At 38.9% G+C, this 12,920-nt stretch overlaps 1 protein-coding gene across 3 annotated transcripts in view; it reads right to left on the bottom strand.

The window, feature by feature from the left end:
- Nucleotides 1–12,920, bottom strand: part of PTPN4 (protein tyrosine phosphatase non-receptor type 4) — a 135,562-nt gene that overhangs the window by 118,740 nt on the left and 3,902 nt on the right. The window lies entirely within an intron of this gene.

Here is a 12,920-nt window from a genome sequence, read left to right on the forward strand (position 1 = left end):
GGGGAGAAATGCAAGATATTAATCATTTTTAAATGTGTATATGTAGCTGAAAAACAAATAAAAATAGTTTTATGCAGGCATTCAGACAACCAAGAGTTTCCATTCTGTGCAATGGAGCACTTCCTCATGCTTTCATATACAAAGAGATAATAAGAGAGAGAAAAGGAACACGCATGTATGCTCATGCACTATAAATATGTCTTTTTATGTGAACAGTTGACTTGCATTTCATATTGCAAATTGTTTTTAGAACTCCTCTTGATATGCTGTGTTTTGCTATTTAAGATCAACTTTAAGTTGCTCTCTCAAGCCAACAAGCCTGTTTTCCTGAATGATAACATTATTTCAAGTATGAACACATTGATTTATATTTGTATATTTCTGCTATTATCTTCAGGATCCATAAAAATAAGTATACAAGCACCAAATATAATACTATTTGCTTCATTCTTTTTATTTACTTTCATAAAATTTAACTAAATGTGGACAATTTCAGAATAAATTAGGTTCCCTCGAACATAACATTAGAAGTATAGTCTGACATATGATAAAATGGATTAACAATTCTGGCCATAAAATAACAGCGAATATGACAAAATATATGGTTGAAAGGAATGAAAATTATGTTTTAACTTAAAAGAGAATGCTGATAAAATGATATAATATTGGTATATGATTCCCAAACAATTATCCAGAATGTATAAAAGTGCTTCAAATCTACACTGATGACATGGACAACATGAATGGTAATTTAATCTTGCCTGCTGGATTTGAAAAAAAAAAGAAAAACAGGAGATTTGGGATTCAAACACATACAATGATACCAAAAATTTTAAAGATCACATGTAACTGAAACAATATTTTTTTTCTTGCTGAAACTAATGGATAGACAATTAGAAAGGGATTATGGAATATTGTTTTTGTGTATTATAGCTGCTCTGAGACTGCACAAAATATGCACAAAAATGGAAAGACTCTGAAATACCAAGAAGAATGGCTGTTGAAGATGGCAGAACAAGCAGAGATGGCAAAATGGACTAATCAGATTAGAAAAAAGGACAACAACTTCATCCATTAGTAACTGGAAACGCCTTATGGGCTTTTTGTTGAAAAAAGAAAATTTCTTTTTCTTTTGATTTATGAGTTTGATGATTTGAAAGGGTAGATTATGGAAAGAAGGAAATTATGATGCATTTTTAGAGGGATAGGGTAAATGTGTTTATAACAGCTATTGAAAAGATTGGAAACCACTTCTTTATAATCTTTTCCTTACCTAGTTGTTATTTTCTTTATCTAACTTACATAGCAATATCTCATAAATAAGTGATTATAGACAGTGTACAACAAAAGCAAAAGTGTCTAAAATCATTATCATTATTTAAAAAATACAAACAGGGCTAAAACAAATAGTAGACAAAGGGATGCCAATAATAATGGATCCATCTCACTTTTTCACCTGTCCTTGAGGTCCCTAGGCTTTTTGGCATAACCAGGTCTTGAGGAACCTTCAGAAGCTCAGAAGAGATACATCCATCCTTCTATCAGGGGAGATGATTCTACAATGTGGGTACTACAGCAGAGAAGGTCCACCATCTGTACAAGGCCATGTGTTGTTCATCTTAAGTTGTATTTACCTATTTTTAAGAATTCTAAAGACTAGATGACTTTTACTATGTCCTGATATATAAAACCACAGAATTCAATGAGGGTGTACTTTCTTTTTCACATGACTGTAACTGTATAGGTAACTGAATGTGTAACAGTTGGGTGGGGCAAGCAGATAAAATCAGGAGTAGTGGTCCTTCAAATAATCTGGTCCCATGCCATGGAGACCTTTACAGATCAACACCAACACTTTGAATTAGACCCAGAAACAAATTGCTAACCAAGGCAGTTCATGCAGTAGAGATGTAACATGTGGTGCAGTGGTTAGAGTGCAATAGTGCAGGCTACTTCTGCTGACTGCCAGCTGACTGCAATTTGGCAGTTCAAATCTCAGCAGGCTCAAGGTTGACTCAGCCTTCCATCCTTCCGAGGTGGGTAAAATGAGGACCCAAATTGTTGGGGGCAATATGCGGACTCTGTAAACCACTTAGAGAGGGCTGTGAAGCACTGTAAAGCGATATATAAGTCTAAGTGCTATTGCTATTGCTATGTGTTCTACCAGAAGCACACATAACTGCTCGTGTTGTTACATTTTGCAGTGGGTGAAGTTTCTGGATATTCCTCAAGGGCAGTTTCATGTAGAGTGCATTGCAATAGTCCAATTGGGAAGGGCCCAGGGCATCAGCGACCATGAGCAAGGCCCCTTGATATAGGAATGGGTACAACTGGTAGCATAATTAAAGGCCCTTCTAGCCATGACTGATATCTGCTTTTTCAGCAGGAGTCATGAGTCCAGGAGGATTATGCAAAGGGTTGGTTTTGGGTAAAAAAAACCCATCCTCTCAATTTTAAGAAATGCTACACAATTTTCCATACCTAAAAAGTGAATTATAAACAGATTATATGACGGGTAGACATTTGTAAAACTTAAATATTGGTTTCTGTCACTATAACCAATTGATAAATTTCACCCAAGAATTTTCTACGTTTCCCTGAAAATAAGACAAAGCATATTTTCTGCATGTAAGCCCAATATAAGCCCTACCCCCCAAAATAAGCCCTATTTAAGTGCCTGTGTGGTCCGTGGTAAATAAAGCCGCCCTCATTCTCGATCTTATACAAGAGGGGGGTGCGGACCTGATGGGCATTACGGAGACCTGGTGGGCACAGAAGGGGGGGGTTTCCCCTGGTAGAAATGTGCCCACCGGGTTTCCGTGCATTCCATCAACCAAGGGCCCAGGGTAGGGGGTGGTGGCCGTTGTTATCAATGAGAGTTTAGAGCCAAGGGAGGTCACTGTACCACAGATAGCCGGATGTGAGTCCCTTTGTGAAGTGGGGCCTGGGGATGCAGGTGGGCTTGCTGATCACGTAGGCCCCACTGGTTTGTGCCAATTGCCTGACCTTCGCACCTTTCGCCATGAGCTGAAAACGCATTTATTTATTCAAGCGGGACTGGCTTAAAAGTTTACTAAATAATTTTAATCGGGGTTATTTATGAATTTTAAGGGTTTTAAATTGATTGTTTTAAATTTCGGCCATTTATGAAATATGCTTGTTTTAAGTTTTTGTTTTAATTTGTATATTGTATTGTTTTATAATTTGGCTGTACACCGCCCTGAGTCCTTCGGGAGAAGGGCGGTATAAAAATCTAATAAAATAAATAAAATAAAATAATAAAATAAGAAGAAGAAGCCCTCCCTGGATCCAGCTGTTTTAGCAAATTACCGTCCAGTCTCCAACCTTCGTTTTGTAGCGAAGGTTGTTGAGAGTGTGGTGGCACGACAGTTCCCCCAGTACCTCGATGAAACTGTCTATCTAGACCCGTTCCAGTCCGGCTTCCGGCCTGGATACAGCACGGAGACGACCTTGGTCGCGTTGGTAGATGATCTCTGGAGGGCTCGGGACAAAGGCTGTTCCTCTGTCCTAGTCCTATTAGATCTCTCAGCGGCTTTTGATACCATCGATCATGGTATCCTGCTGCGGCGGCTTGGAGGGCTTGGAGTGGGGGGCACCGTTTATAGGTGGTTCTCCTCCTATCTCTCTGACCGGTAGCAGACGGTGTTGGCAGGGGGGCAGAGATCGGCCCCAAGGCGCCTCTTGTGTGGGGTACCACAGGGGTCGGTTCTCTCGCCGCTTCTGTTCAACATCTATATGAAGCCGTTGGGCGAGATCATCCGTGGTTTTGGGGTGCGATGTCATCTGTATGCAGATGACACCCAGCTGTACATCTCCACCCACAACCACCCCAACGAGGCTGTCGAAGTGATGTCCCGGTGTCTGGAAGCCGTACGGGTCTGGATGGGGAGAAACAGGCTCCAACTCAACCCTTCCAAGACCGAGTGGCTGTGGATGCCGGCTTCCCGGTACAGTCAGCTGACTCCATTGCTGACTGTTGGGGGCGAGTCGTTGGCCCCCACGGAGAGGGTTCGCAATTTAGGCGTCCTCCTGGATGCACGGCTGTCTCTAGAAGATCATTTGACGGCCGTCGCCAGGGGGCTTTTTATCAGGTCCGCCTGATATGCCAGTTGTGTCCCTTTCTAGATCGGGTTTCCCTCTGCACAGTCACCCATGCCCTCGTTACGTCCCGCCTGGACTACTGCAATGCTCTCTACATGGGGCTCCCCTTGAAGGGCACCCGGAAGCTCCAACTGGTCCAGAATGCGGCCACGCGGGTGATAGAGGGAGCACCTCATGGTTCCCATGTGACACCTCTCCTGCGCGGTCTGCACTGGCTTCGGGTGCAATTCAAGGTGTTGGTCACCACCTTTAAAGCGCTCCATGGCATAGGACCGGGTTACTTATGGGACCGCCTACTGCCACCAATAACCTCCAATCGACTTGTGCGCTCCCACAGGGAGGGCCTCCTCAAGATGCCATCGGTCAAACAATGTCGACTGGCAGCCCCCCAGGGGTAGGGCCTTCTCTGTGGGGGCTCCTGCCCTCTGGAACGAGTTGCCTCCGGGGCTTCGTCAACTCCCCGACCTCCGGACCTTTCGCTGAGAGCTGAAGATTTTCTTGTTCCATCGTGCAGGGCTAGCTTAACTGCAGTTTTTAATGGGGTTTTTTTATTTTTATTTTAGTTTTTTGGCATTAATTGAATTAGTTTTTTATATTGTTTTTAAATTTGTATTATATATGTCTTTTAACTGGCTGTTAACCGCCCTGAGTCCTTTGGCAGAATGGCGGTATACAAATCTAATAAATAAATAAATAAATAAATCTGGCTGCCCATTCTGTCTGGTTGCTTGCGCTGCCACCGACACGAGCTGAGATGAGGCAAGGGAGGGTAGAACTGTCTCACGTGCACACCAGATTACCTCAGGGCCACCATAGCCAGACCATCCATGCCCCAACAAGTGCCTTGTTCGCAGCCGAGTCGCAGCACACCTTTCAGCCTCCTACGCCAGTGTTGCACTGGTGCTGGAAGAAGTGGGCTGGTGCAGCGAGGCGAGGCAGATGTCGGGGCTCCACATTCACACACACACACCTCACAGTAGTGGCACTCAAAAGAAATAAGACTTCCCCCCAAAATAACCCCTGGGGCTAATTTTAGAAGCAAAAAAAAAAAAAAATGACCAGGTCTTATTTTCAGGGAAACATGGTACTATGCAATTTGCACCAGTTAATTTATACCAAAAAGTTTGGAAACATGCCAGGATTTCTTCCCATTAAAACCACTCACATATTTTCCTCCTAAAATCTCTTTGTCTTTACTCATACATTTACCCTCATGCTGCATGGTAATTTTAGTTGTGCATCTTATCTCCAACTTCCAAACCTGCAATAGTTGGTACTTTTATTATGGGTTTAAACAGACTATCAACATCCTGTCCAAAATGAAAAGGATCTGCCTAACATCAGAAGCAAAGATAGATGTATTACATTCTGTTGAAGCTGAATGGCATCTTCAGCCTTAAGATGAGCTTTTAACTTGGGCAAAATTATGGTGCACAATATAACAAATGCTAATTCTTATGCTTTGATGCATCCTACCTCTTTGTCTGCCAGATATCCATGAGCATTTTAAAAAACCAGCAAAATGGATACAATTCTTTCACTGCACACACAAGACAAAAAAGCAAACATGGTTGAGTAACATAGTGCTTAAGAATAAATGTATGAGAATATTTACATTTGGGTTATAAAATTTTATACCATGCTCTGCACCTCCTTTTTTCCACTGGTTTAACATCTTGCTAGGGAAATTGGTAATTCATGTATGAGTGGAAAGGCACTGTGCAATCAAAGATTTAAAATCATCAGCAAGCATATTAATAAAAGTCAAGAGACAAAACTATTACATAGCACAATCTTGTACTTACGGAATATCCCACCATTTATCCACACTTGTCCATTTAGTCTATTACTTACTATGTGTTACATTCTATGAAAGAAACAGTCTTAGTAAACTATTAGGTATTTTTGGTGATACTATCAGAAAGAATGGCCAAAAATGCTTTACCTCGTTTTTTTGTTTTTGGTATGCAGGAGTGTTATGGGTGAAAATGGTAATAAGTGGACTTTGGAAATCATTACTGCATTTCCACCTTTAACCTTCCCTTTCCCAATCTGTTTGAAGTCAATTTTTTCTTTCAGGACAATTTCTGACTTTTCAGAGGGTTGGGATTATTTTAAATGTAAGAAAAGGAGCATTTACCTTCCAGGAGAACTCCCATTCACTTCTCCACCCTTAAGGCCTACCAAAAGCAAGGGCTATTGAGAAATTAACATGGGAAGAGGAAGAGACTTTCCACCTTTTTCCACATTTGATTCTGAAAAAAGATTGTGTCATAATTTCGAGGTGTGCCTCATACGGTGGTTTCTTGAATGGCTTTGATGTTAAAATATAGACTAGGAATCTGTGGATTGTTCTTTATTGAGGAAAGGGCAACTGAACCCTTTTGACATCCTTGTACAGTCCCATGAAAAGCATTTGCGCAGATGTGCATATCAGGTGTTTTAGCTAATGTTTGTTCCAGCTGAGGCTGACAAAAATATAGTCCTGTTCAATGTATATTTTTTTTTCTTTTTTCTTTTTTTTGTTTACATTTATACCCCGCCCTTCTCCGAAGACTCAGGGCGGCTTACAATGTGTAAGGCAATAGTCTCATTCTATTTGTATATTTACAAAGTCAACTTATTGCCCCCCCAACAATCTGGGTCCTCATTTTACCTACCTTATAAAGGATGGAAGGCTGAGTCAACCTTGGGCCGGGCTTGAACCTGCAGTAATTGCAGGCTTTGTGTTCTTAATAACAGGCTTTACCAGCCTGCGCTATTCACCGGCCCTATTCACCGTATATAATGTAAAAGGTCCTAGAATAAATCCCCACATCTCCAGATGGCAAGAGATTCCACGAGAGTGAAACAAAATGAAATTAAATCTATTAAGCAAAAGCTTGAAATGAAATAAGGTAAAGGGGGAAGGGATGATTTTCATAATACATTCAGCCTGCAGTAATATTTATTTATGTTACTTAGTAGAACGCTCGAACTTTCTGGAAAAAAAATTCAGATCAACTTTTCAAACTAAAATTGTTTTTCCCTCTTCTTTGATTGAAGAAGTATCCGGTGGGAAACTTTAAAATCACCCATAAGTAGCCTGGATTGAATCTAATGACTGGCCTCTTAAAAGCTATTCTTTATTAAAAAATTGCTTGTCAATAAAATACAATTGGTTGGACTTACATAATATGATAAGCCACGTTATGGCTTAGTGTGATATGTGAACTAGTCAATGGGTTGGAGCATCTTACAAATGAAGAACTGTTGGCTAAGCCGCTCTAGCTGAAATTCAACAGCTATGAAATACTGTACGGTATCTTCCCCACTCCTGAGTTTACAAAAAGAAGAATCACATAATGACACTGAATGTCAACAGAAAAAAATTCTTCACCCAAAGCATTAACTATTGTAAGGTATTATTGAATTCCTTTATCATTAACATGAGATGTAACGAGGAACACTTAGATCAGGGGTGTCAAATTCAAGGCCTGAGAGCCAGATCCTGCCTGCAAGGTGCTTAGATCTGGCCTGCAGGGCTGCCTTGGAAACAGCAAAGGACCCACCTGCAGTGCCTCTGCCAAAAAAACGGAGCTCCATTTTCTCTGGCAGGGGGTTGCAGGAGGCCACTGCAGCCGAAAACAGAGCTATGGAGCTCATTTTTGTTGGCTGAGTGCTTGGGCCACCAAAGGCTCCCCCGACATGAGTGACATCAAGCTGGCCACACCAACCTCACACCAGCCACACCCACCCTGCCCCTCCCAAGGTCAAACACAACCCTGATGTGTCCACCAATGAAACTGAGTTTGACACCCCTGACTTAGATGGATTACACTACAGGAAGTCCTCAATTTATGACCATCCCTGAGTCCAAAGTTTCCATTGCTAAGCAAGGCAGTAGTTAAGTGAGTTTTGCCCCATTTTACAACCTTTTTGCCACAGTTGTTAAGTGAATTGTGCAAATCTGGTGTCCCTCATTGACTTTATTTGTCGGAAGCCAGCCAGGAAGGTTACAAATAGTGATCACATGACCCCAGGACAGTGCAGCAATCATAAATACATGTCAGTTGCCAAGTGTCCGAATTTTGATAATGTAATTCTGAGGATGCTGAAATGGCCATAAGTGTGAAAATCTGTCGTATTTTTTTCAGTGCCTTTGTAACTTCAAACAACCACAAAACAAATGGTTGTAAGTCGACAACTACCTGCAATGTTCTACAATAAGCTAATAGATGCCTCTTTAACTTAAAACAGAGATTTTTCTATAACCACATAGCTATCAAATGAGTCCAGAAAAAAGAGTAAGTACAGTACTTTTTTTGGGAGGGAGAACCACAGACAGCTACAGCAGGTGGGCCAACACCAAATCTGAAGTACCTTTCCTACTTTGGAGACAAACACTGGACACTTCTAAACACTCAGTTCTGTTGTATATTTCATTTTTGAAAACATTTTTTCACAGTTTAATATTTAATTCAGCAATAATTGTTAACCAATCAGACAATCTATATACCACTTCTTTAAAGCTGTTAAGAGCTACTGAGACATACAGTCTTAGCACATTAAATTTGCTATTCACATTAACCACTGGAATTAATGAGACACAATTAGTATTTCAGAAAACACTACTGCAGCTATGATGTCATCAAATTTAGTCAAGAGACAGACAACATTATGAATTATGAGCCAAAAGTTTTATTTTTTATCCTTCAAATTTTATAGCTGCCCAACTCATCAAACAATTGATTAGTTATAATTTCTTACCCTTACCATTCCCTGTTATAATTTGGTTTCCATTTGCCCATTTGCAACATTATTCTTCTATACATAATTATGTTATAGCAGTTTAGTTAAAAGCAGTATGATTGGTGGCTTTCTATTACTTTACAAGCAGTGATGGCACCAGAATGCACATGGCACAAAAGAAAGAACAGTTGTTAGAATCCAAAGAAAGATTTGCTTGTTCACTAATGTTTATAGTGTGGATAATAGGTGGCACAGACAGTCATACTGAAAGCTTATGATTAGTCAATTTGAAATTAAAAGGACCCAAGATTTAAAAAAACAAACCCAAATCAGTAATATTTAGGAAGATATCTGGTGCCTTCTTTAACAAATCATTGTTAAAATGTACGTACTGTACTAATAAGTTCAATATATACAAGTTTTTTTCTAGACATGCGACTTTTCAATATCACAGTAGTATCTTGGTAATGCCAGATACAACCATTTTTCTTAACCGTTTATTATAGCACTCCTAACTCTGCAAAAATTCAACTCAGTAATTCAAAATCAAATTTCCGCAAAACCTCCTCCCTATTAGAAAGGAAACTTGCCTTCTTTTTAACCAATTAATCTGTGATGCAGATTAATTTTTAATACCAAGTCCTTTTCAACAGCCCACTATTAGTGATAGTTGTGACATTAAAACAGTTTCTCTGGATTCTCCTGTAAACAAAAGGATGGTCAAGCCAAAGGATTTATGCAACCCATAATGGACTTTTGTGCTGTATCTTTTGTGATAGCTATAATCCCAATACAGCAGCAAAAGAGTAAAACAAAAATGGGATCATTAGAAGGGAGATTTAATTATCCAGCAACATCAACACAACAGACTTTACTGAAGAGGACTGAATCCTCCATGTTTCTCTTTATACCATTCCCATTAACTATATTATTCCCCAACCAGCATATAAAACAGCAGCTTAATAGAAAAAGGGGAACATAATTTCTCTGTACTGGAAGAAGGAATAGGTGATTTAAATGTTTTTGTAGATGTGATCCTATATATACCTTAATGTTAACTCCGCGTGCAGTAGAATTGTAGATAAAAAAGATCAATAAGTTACCTGTTCAAAAAAGACATGGATGCGTTGCTACCAAGGAAAAATCCAATAAAGAAATAAATTGTACGTTTGTTAAATGTAATATACTACAGTTAGTCTTCAGCTTATAACCATTCATTTAGTGTCCATTCAAAGTTACAACGGCACTGAAAAAAGTGACATATGACTGTTTTTTACACTTATGACCACTGTAGCATCCCCATGATTATATCATCAAAATTCAGATGGTTGGCAAGTTGGCATGTTTATGAGGGTTGCAGTGTCTTGGCTCATGTGATCACCTTTTGCAACCTTCTAACAAGCGAAGTCAACAAGGAAGCCAGATTCATTTAACAACCACACTGCTAAACAACTGCAGTGATTCACTTACCAACTGTGGCAAGAAAGGTCATAAAATGGGACAAAACTCAACAACTGTCTTACTTAGCAGCAGAAATGTTGGGCTCAAATGTGGTCGTAAGTTGAGGACTACCTGCACAGTATGTATCAAAGTCATTCTGTAGTATACACTAAAAATCACAAGACCAAAGTTAAAATTAGACACATTAAAGTTAAAATTAGAAATAAAATAATTAACAACTAAAATTTATTTAAAACAATGTCTTATGTGGGCCTTCTAGAAAGCTACAAAAAAGCCAAGTCTACTCAACACAGCAGATTTCCAGAAACTCAAAGCGACTACAGAGAATCTTGACCCCAAGTTACCAGGAAAAAAGCCTATAGCAACTTTAGGAAAAACTCAATGGTATGAGGAGGAGCATTATCATTGGATTCAATGGATATAAAATAAAAAAAGAAACCCAGCACTTTATAATTACTTTTAATTGAGTTTAGGTGTGGCAATTCCATTTACTGGCTTGCCACTATAATAGGAAAAATGCAGCAAGTTCCGGCTTCCTTGTACATACAAGATACATTTGTGGTGATTACATGTTTATAGCAGAAGCAGACTGCTAGTTTTCTCCTAAGGAGAGAATGCATAGCAAATCTAAATGGAGTAGTACTTTCCAATGCTACTTGTTTCAATGGTTGAGCAAGGAGAAGATTCCACCTCCCTTTTTTTTTTCCTTCAGGCAGCAAAAGAAACAAATCATGTCATATGTATTCAGAATCTATATACCTAAATGTTAGAACAATGCACAATGAATACATATTACGAAAAGCAATTTTGTTTGTGTTTTGAAGTATTTAAATCTACAGAATTCAATGAGATTAAACTTTAGATTAAACACATTCATTTACTCCAAATTTCAAAATAATTGAAATCCAAATAGCGATACCAATATAACTCAACCATGCAATTCAATATTGTACACAATTTTCCCCCCGTTTTTTTCTATTCTTTTCTCTTGAGCTACATGAGCAAGTAACAAACAACATAGGAAGACACAGAATGGCATATCCATTCACAGAAAATGGATATGCCATTTTCTGAGAAAGTGGTCTACAGGTCTAGTTGTGGGATACAGTTCTGTTGTAATCCAGTTTTAATGTAATGCAGGCAACATATCCCCTACTTAAAATCAGACTAGCTTAAGAATTCTACAATAATCCTGAAGGACAGAATGCAACCCAAATAAACCCTGAAGTGTTTTTGTAATATTTAATCCTTCCAGTATCTTTTTGAAATATATCCAAGTCAAATAAAAAGATATTGTCATATTTAGATTCTTAAAAACTAGTACATTAAATTTTGAATCACACACACTCACACACAAAGTGATGATTCAACTTCTTAGCCTGAATCTCTAAAATTTTCTGGATCTACAAGAAATGGGAACTAGAAAAGGGAAAACAGGCTTTTGTTATTCTGTGTAACCCACGTAATAACATAATAACAGAGTTGGAAGGGACCTTGGAGGTCTTCTAGTCCAACCCCCTGCCCAGGCAGGAAACCCTACACCATTTCAGACAAATGGCTATCCAACATTTTCTTAAAAATTTCCAGTGTTGGAGCATTCACAACTTCTGGAGGCAAGTTGTTCCACTTATTGATTGTTCTGTCAGGAAATTTCTCCTTAGTTCTAAATTGCTTCTCTCCTTGATTAGTTTCCACCCACTGCTTCTTGTCCTGCCTTCAGGTGCTTTGGAGAATAGCTTGACTCCCTCTTCTTTGTGGCAGCCCCTGAGATATTGGAACCCTGCTATCATGTCTCCCCTAGTCCTTCTTTTCATTAAACTAGACATACCCAGTTCATTAAACTAGACATACCCAGTTCCTGCAACCATTCTTCATGTTTTAGTCTCCAGTCCCCTAATCATCTTTGTTGCTATTTTTTTTTATTTTGCAGCATCACATAATTTGGGTACTGTAGTCCCAAAAGCGTAGATGTAAAAAGAGATATATACAATATACAATATACAAGTGCATCCTTTGCCTTTTGAAAAAAAAAAGATATTTGCAGAATAACTCTATAAAGAAATGTTTTTATCCCAAAACTAAAGGTTAGAAAAGATTTGAACCCCAATTAAATTGTAAATAAAAGTGCTTGTTACTAGCAATATTTCTCTAAAACGTCTTCAGTTGGCTTTAAACCCATAGCATTCTTTAAACAAATACTTGTCATCATTTAATCTTATAGTGAGAGTAGCCTAAATCCACAAGGTAAAAGCAGTTCATTTCCATGCCATTTCATTTACTCGTTATCATATAAACAAAGTAGTTCTTTTCTCTTTGCCTTCCTCTCAACTTATTCCATATAAACAGGTAACCTGACACTGACACCTCCCATTTCATCCAATCCAAAGGTTTTTGCTGTTACCTTTTCAAATTCTAGTACAGGAGAAAACTGAGCAGATTTACAAAATAACAGAGATAATAGACCACCACAACCACTTAATTAAGCAGATGTGATAGATAACCCATACTATATAACAGGATGCAGAAAAACCTGTTTGCACATGTGGATCACTATTAATTGAACTGAATACATCCCTGATTGTTAGCAAAACATCAAAAGGTCTAAT

Source organism: Ahaetulla prasina, chromosome 1, assembly GCF_028640845.1.
Source record: "Ahaetulla prasina isolate Xishuangbanna chromosome 1, ASM2864084v1, whole genome shotgun sequence".
NCBI classification, from domain to species: Eukaryota; Metazoa; Chordata; class Lepidosauria; order Squamata; family Colubridae; genus Ahaetulla; species Ahaetulla prasina.